Here is a 6,146-nt window from a genome sequence, read left to right as displayed (position 1 = left end):
ACCGTGAAATCGAAAGAACCTTGACGAATAATAGGAGACTTGTTAGGAGGAATTTGGGAGGTGTTGGTGAAGTTGTTCAACCCACTAGTGAGTTTGTCAATCCTTTCGCAATAGAAGGAGAAGAGAACCCATTAAACAATACCACACAAAATCCACCTACAATGCCTAAATTCTCGTCACACTCTATACCCACCGAGGAGGATTTACCAAATGGTACTCCTACACCAAAACATCTTACCGGAAACTTTATTGCCAAGTCCGCCTTCATCCAACTAGTTGAGAGGAGCCAATTCGGGGGAATGCCTAGTGAGGACCCTCATTATCATATGGAAACCTTTTGCGATTATTGTGAAGCTATCTCTCAAACGGGCGTGACTCAAGACCAAATAAGATGGGTCTTATTTCCTTTTTCGTTAATCGGCACCGCAAAGCAATGGTTGAAGGGCCTTGATAAGGCCACCCTTGGAATAGATTCTTGGAAGAAGTTAGCTCTAGCTTTCTACAAAAAATTCTACCCACCGGAAAAGACTAACATGCTAAGAGCTCAAATTACGGGTTTTAAGCAAAGGGATGAAGAATCTTTGTATGAAGCTTGGGAGCGGTTCAAAGGTATTTGTCGCTCATGTCCTCACCATGGACTTAGCGAATGGTTTTTAGTGCAACAATTTTGGAATGGTTTATATGAAGATTCAAGGAACATTCTCAATATGGGATCAAATGGAATGTTCGACGAAGTTGATGACAATCAAACATGGAACAAGATTGAGGAAATGGCGGTCCATAATTCACAATATAGTAGACCTCGCAAGGCTACTAGAGGAGGAAAGTATGAAGTGGACTCCGTTACTCAATTGGGTGCTCAACTTAGTGCTCACATTGACACAATCAACTTGAAGTTTGAACAAGCTATGGCTAGACTTGAGGAAAACTCAAAATCATCAAAGCATCATGTCAATGCCATGACGGCATCCTCATCAATCCCAAGCGGGATATGTGAGAATTGTGGAACCTTGAGTCATGACTCAAGTGAGTGTAGGGGAACAACCGAACAAGTTAATGCTTTCCAAGCTTACAAAAGTGGTACCCCTTATTCAAATTTTTACAATGAAAACACCAAGTTCCATCCAAATCTCTCATACAAAAGCCAAAATGTTCAAAACCCTCAAACAACATACACTCCACCACCCATGAGAAATCAAAATCAAAGACCCTTTTACAATCAAAACCAAGGCTACCAAAATCAAAATCCATACAATCACCACAATGACCAAGGTTTTGATGTCCAAAAAGCGGTCCTCCAAATGCAAAAGAATCAACAAGAATTTTTCACTCAAATGCAAAAAGATAGCCAAGCAAAAGACACCACCATCAACAACATTCTAGCTCACACCAAGATGTTGGAAACACAATTGACCCAACTAGCATCTTCAAGCTCACAAAGACAAAAGGGGCAATTACCACCTCAAAGTAATCCCCCTAGACATGAAACGGTTAGTGCCATTCACTTGAGAAGTGGTACAAGATATGAGGCACCGAAGAAGCAAGTTGAGGATGAAGTTGTGAAAGCTAGTGAAAAGGAAGAAATTGTGCAAAGTCCCAAAGAAGGGGAATCATCAAAGGAAGAAAGTTCAAAGAAAAATGAAGACAAAGCCAACGAAAAGGAGCCCATTGTGATTAGACTTCCTTTTCCAAGTCGTCAAGCCAAGCCCAAATTTGATGATCAACTTGGAAAGTTCATGGAAATTGTGAAGAACTTAGAAGTCTCAATTCCTTTCACGGAATTAATCAATCACGTACCGGCCTATGCAAAGTACATGAAAGATATCCTCACAAAGAAGAAGTCAATCCGGAAACTTGAGACTATCGCCTTCACTAAGGTGAGTAGTGCAATACTTCAAGGGAGTTCACCTCCAAAGTTAAAGGATCCGGGAAGCTTCTCAATACCGTGTACCATTGGCGACACAACGATCAACAAAGCCTTATGTGATCTAGGGGCTAGTGTGAGTGTCATGCCGTACTCGGTGAGTAAAAGGTTGGGAATGGGAGAGCTTAAATGCACCAATATCACTCTTCAAATGGCCGATAGATCGACAAAGACACCATTAGGGATATGGGAAGATGTCCCCGTGCGAATTGGGAAGTTTTTCATCCCGGTGGACTTTGTCATTGTTGATATGGAGGAAGATTCCAACATTCCAATCATCTTAGGAAGACCTTTCCTACACACCGCGGGTGCGGTGATTGATGTGAAACATGGAGAGCTCACTCTAGAAGTGGGAGATGAAAGCATAACTTTTAATCTTGACAAGACCATGAGAGCTCCTTGTTTGCATGAGCCATGTTTCATGATTGATCATTATAGCCGGAAGGATGAGAGGAAGAAATCGGAACTCCAATGGAAGAAGAAAGTTGAAGATGCTCCATTCAAAGAGCAAGTGAATTGTGACAAGGAGAGCTTGCAAAGCTCATCAAAATCAACCAAGGAAGAAGAAGATGGCCTCATTGGCCAAGAGAAGAAATTGGGAGAGTTGTCTCCATCTAAGCAAGAGATTTTCAATGATCAACTCAATGAAGTTTGTGGTCTTTGGGACGATGAATTTGAAGGGATCTTTAATCCCTACATTGGGCATGCCATCGATCATGATCAACAACAAGGGGCACGGTCTATTGAGGACCTCTACCATAACAATGAACAAGCTTTTGATTACTTCTTCAAGGTGTTGAGCAACATCAACAACACCTTGAACATGCCCCCTTGACATCTCATCAAGGATGAGAGTTTGGTGGAGTCCTCCCTAAACCACCACTTGTAAATATTTCTAACTCCCTAACTTACATCTAATTTTTTGTATTGCATTTTTTGTCATTTTTGGATTTTTATTTACTTTGATCAAAATAATTGTCATGAAAAGAGAGAAGTGAGGGAGGGATTAACAATTTTAATTGATGTGTAGTGCTTTACCTTAGTGTGGGGATGGCAATTGCCTAGGCTATTCATGCCTTAGTAGTGCCCCCACAATGAAGAACACAAGATTTGAAAGAAAGAAAGAAAGAATGATAAGGGAATGCGTTTGTAGGACCAATCCGAGCGGATTCCTGAGAATCCGCCCGTCTGAAGAAGATCCGAGCGTCCTGCTGAGAAGACGCCCGTCTTGGGCTGTGCTGAAATTGCAATTTTCTTGACTGTCAAAGAATCCGAGCGGATTTCTGGACAGACGCCCGTCTCACAGAATCCGTCCGTCTTTTATGCAAGACGCCCGTCTTGCAGCTGAGAAAAACAAAGAAAAATCTCTGGACTAGAATCCGTCCGTCCTGCACGAAATCCGCCCGTCCCATCACAGAAGAATCCGAGCGGATTCCCCAGAATCCGCCCGTCTCTAGGCGGGATTTTGAAAATTTTGAAGCTGTAGAATCCGCACGGATTGCGCCCAATCCGCACGGATTGTCCCTGCGTCTTGAAAAATCTCGACTTCTTTATAACCCATCCCACCTTCATTCATTCATTCATTCATTCATTCATTCATAAACACTACCCACAACATCAAAACCCTCATCCTCTCCATCTCATAAACAAAAACCCTCAACAAAATCCACCAAAATCAAATCAAACCATCCTTCAAACAACAAATCAATCACTCCATCTTCAACAACAATCAAAACCAAGAACAAAATCTTCACCCTTTGAGTCGATTTTTGTTCTCATAAAGGCAAAGCCTTTCACCTTCAAATCGATTTGGGCATTCTACAAATTGAAGATTTTTGACTCTTTACTTGGTTAGTACATCAAATGGCAAGAACAAAGGGAGCAACAAAGGCAACAAAGGCACCAAAAGCAAAGGCTCTCTCTCAAAGGCAAAAAGCTCTACAAACAAAGAAAGCTTTGGCAATGGTGGTATCAACACCAAACTTGGAAGTGCAACAACAACAAATTTCTATGGAAGCATCACCTTCTACTCCGGTAATCGATCAACTCTTGCATTATCCGGAGGTAACTTTCATTTCCGATACCCATAGAAATACATTTGTCAAGTTTGCTATGAAACAAATTCAATCCACCAAATTCATATGTAAAGATGCTTTGGAGAAATTGGGTGTTCTTGAACAAACAAAAGCCTTTTTCAATGCCATGGGTTTGAAGAAATTGTTTGAAATGAAGGAAGTAACATACCCCTCCCTTGTCTTGGAATTCTTAAGTTCTTTAAAAGTGACAAAAGTTGAGAATAGGGAAAATATTGAGTTTCGTCTAGCTAACACTAGTAGACGCATTACCTTTCCGGAATTGGGTGAAATTTTGGGTCTTAGCGATGAACCGAAATATTTTAAGCAGTATGGGAAGTATGACCCCGAGCCTCTCTGGGAGGCAATCTCCGGGAAGAAATTTGAAGATTTTCATGCTTGTCGTGCTCTTTTAGTCCATCATCCGGGCATAAGAGTATGGCACAAAGTTGTGGGAAATACCATAATTGCTAGGAAAGACACCAATCATTTCACAGGACTCGATTTTATTCTCCTTGAATCAACTTTGAATATTGGAAGAATTCACACCAAGCCTTACAATTCTTTGAGGCTATTGGTTGATAGATGGCTTCATGTTGATAGTGGGAAGAAGGGTACAACCGTTATTGTTAATGGCGGCCTAGTCACGGTCCTAGCCAAGCACTTTGATCCTAATTTCAATAAGGATAACAAGTACAAGGCAAAGGAAGGTGGCCATCTTATTGATATGTCCATCATGATTAACAAGTTTAAGTGGGTTGCCCACAATCCCCTTGACACCAAGTATGGGTGGCTTACTAGTGAGGCTCGATCATTCACTTTACCCGCAAAGATTTGCCGTCTTAGTGTCCACCGGACCAACTATTTACTTCCCCTATCCAAGGAAGCCGAGTACATCATTCAACAACAAAAGGGTGATCATGAAACTCCCTCCTCTTCCATTGTTATACCACCTTACCCCTTTGTGTATGAAGAGTTCAAACCGCAAGGAATTGAAATTGGAAAAGACTATGTAACTCTTCTTATGCAAGCCATGCACAAGCAAGCTTATGAAGATCGGAAGAATGCATATTTGGCTCAATATCCTCCCCTCCTACATCTAGCTAGGCAAGGACTCCTTGATCCATCTTGTCCTTTGCCTAGTTGGGCGGATAAAGAAGCCTTATTTCCGGGTTCATCTAGGGACGTGGTGGAAGACAATGAGGTTGTTGGAAATGGTGAAGAAATTGATGATAATATTGAGGAAGAAGCAAGTAGAGATGAAGAAAGAGATGGTGAAGATAATGATGAGCAAGATGATGGAGAAAGTGATAAAGAAAGTGCCAAGGAAAGTGGCAATGTGACCACTTCTCATGAGGGAAGTGATGATGATAATAGCATGATGGAAGACTAGCCTTGGAGACTCCTACTCTCCTACGGTTTGTCTATATCTCTTTGTATTTTATTTTATTTTGATCATTGTTGGTTTAGTCCTAGCAACATCAAAGGACTCACACCTCGGTACCATTGAGGTGTTCTTTATTGTTCCCATTTTTGAAAATCCAAAATGACAATCTAGTTTCATGCATAGCATAGTGTGTGCATGAACTATACCCATCCTTGACATTAGCAATAGTGTCTTATTTGGTTTGGGGAAGTTAATGCATACACAACGGGAGGTAATCTAAATTATCCTCTCCGTCATAACAAAACAACATGCATCATGTAGTCTAGCTTAGTGTAGAATTGCATTTAGTATAGAAATCATGCATCATCTTTGCATAATTTCCATCATTTTGGCCATTGAGGACAATGCCCATATTAGTGTGGGGATGGGAATTCTAACACTTAACTTTTATTCAAAAACCATAAAAATTGAAAATTTTCATAAAAATCATAAAAATTTAAAAATTGAAAAATCCAAAAACAAGTTCATTTCCTTTGTATATATATTGTCTTGTATATATTGTGTTTGTTTATCCTTGTTCACTTTGATTGACTACGCCACATCCGAGACATGAGGATATTGAAGACCGCATGGTATGATCTTTCCAATCTCCTTTTTCCTCTTTATGTTAATGACTATGTGGCTTTATTTTGATTGATGCGGTAAAACAATGTGAACTTAGGACTTGCATTTAGGTTATATGTCATATTAGTTGGTAGAATCA

General features: G+C 40.5%; 1 non-coding gene across 1 annotated transcript; it reads right to left on the bottom strand.

The window, feature by feature from the left end:
- Positions 1 to 533: 533 nt before the first annotated feature.
- LOC141650575 (small nucleolar RNA R71) lies at positions 534 to 640 on the bottom strand. Its single transcript, XR_012546600.1, has one exon. It is a non-coding gene; the product is annotated as a small nucleolar RNA R71 (small nucleolar RNA).
- Between the last annotated feature and the right edge of the window lie 5,506 nt (positions 641 to 6,146).

This window comes from Silene latifolia, chromosome 3 (genome assembly GCF_048544455.1).
Source record: "Silene latifolia isolate original U9 population chromosome 3, ASM4854445v1, whole genome shotgun sequence".
NCBI classification, from domain to species: Eukaryota; Viridiplantae; Streptophyta; class Magnoliopsida; order Caryophyllales; family Caryophyllaceae; genus Silene; species Silene latifolia.
The sequence above is the reverse complement of the archived record's forward strand: the minus strand, read 5'-3'. Positions and strand labels throughout refer to the sequence as shown.